The sequence below is a fragment of the Pongo abelii genome, chromosome 12, assembly GCF_028885655.2.
Source record: "Pongo abelii isolate AG06213 chromosome 12, NHGRI_mPonAbe1-v2.0_pri, whole genome shotgun sequence".
Classification (NCBI taxonomy): Eukaryota; Metazoa; Chordata; class Mammalia; order Primates; family Hominidae; genus Pongo; species Pongo abelii.
Window position 1 is genome coordinate 76891158 of NC_071997.2, and position 821 is coordinate 76891978.

The 821-nt window shown below is 33.1% G+C and overlaps 1 non-coding gene across 1 annotated transcript; it reads right to left on the bottom strand.

Moving 5' to 3' along the window:
- Positions 1–274: 274 nt before the first annotated feature.
- Positions 275–381, bottom strand: LOC112132144 (U6 spliceosomal RNA). The gene has a single exon (XR_002913956.1). It is a non-coding gene; the product is annotated as a U6 spliceosomal RNA (small nuclear RNA).
- Positions 382–821: the final 440 nt, after the last annotated feature.

Sequence of the window (821 nt, forward strand, 5' to 3'; positions counted from 1 at the left end):
CAGTCTAGCATAAAAGGAGTAACCCCTGGCATAGCAGGATTCCAGTATTGCAGCCAGCTTTCATTCTGACTGGGCTATGACTAAGCATTACCAGTTGTGAAATATTTTGAGCATCACTTGATCACAAGGGGCAAAGTCAGCAACTTTCAAACTTTTTTTTTTCCCTTCTCCACCTACAGTAAAATATACATTTTGATCTCAACCCAGGACACACACATATTATAGAAATAAGACTAATATTTCATGAAACAGTACTTACCTACATGTACTGCACAATGATATTTTCAAATTCTACTCTTTTCTATTTTTTTTCTTACAGGGGCCATGCTAATCTTCGCTGTATCATTCCAATTTTAGTATATGTGCTGCCAAAGGGAGCACCTTTTCTATTTTTTAATGTAAATTATAACCCGTTAAACTGATTTTATGATTTACCAGTAGGTTTCTATCCTGAAATGAAAAACACTGACCTAGATCGTGACAAGTCTATGGTGAAGATGTACAGTGTCTGATACAGAATATTTTCCATTTTATTTTTTACAGAAGCATAAACATTTGTTCAGAATGTAAATTATTTCTATATATAATCATAATTCATTGTTGTTAAATATTATTTATTAATGTGCCAAATATGTATTTGCTTTCTCTCAGTGAATATCAAACCCATGGCAGTTTGGAAATCAAGCCTAATTGTAAGAGAGTGGGACCACAGCAGGGAGATGGAATGCTCTAGAAACCATTTTTAAACAAATAGATATAGTCATTGGCTACATGTATTTTATGTTCTGTTTTCTATTACCCAATTTGTTTATTTCTGCTTT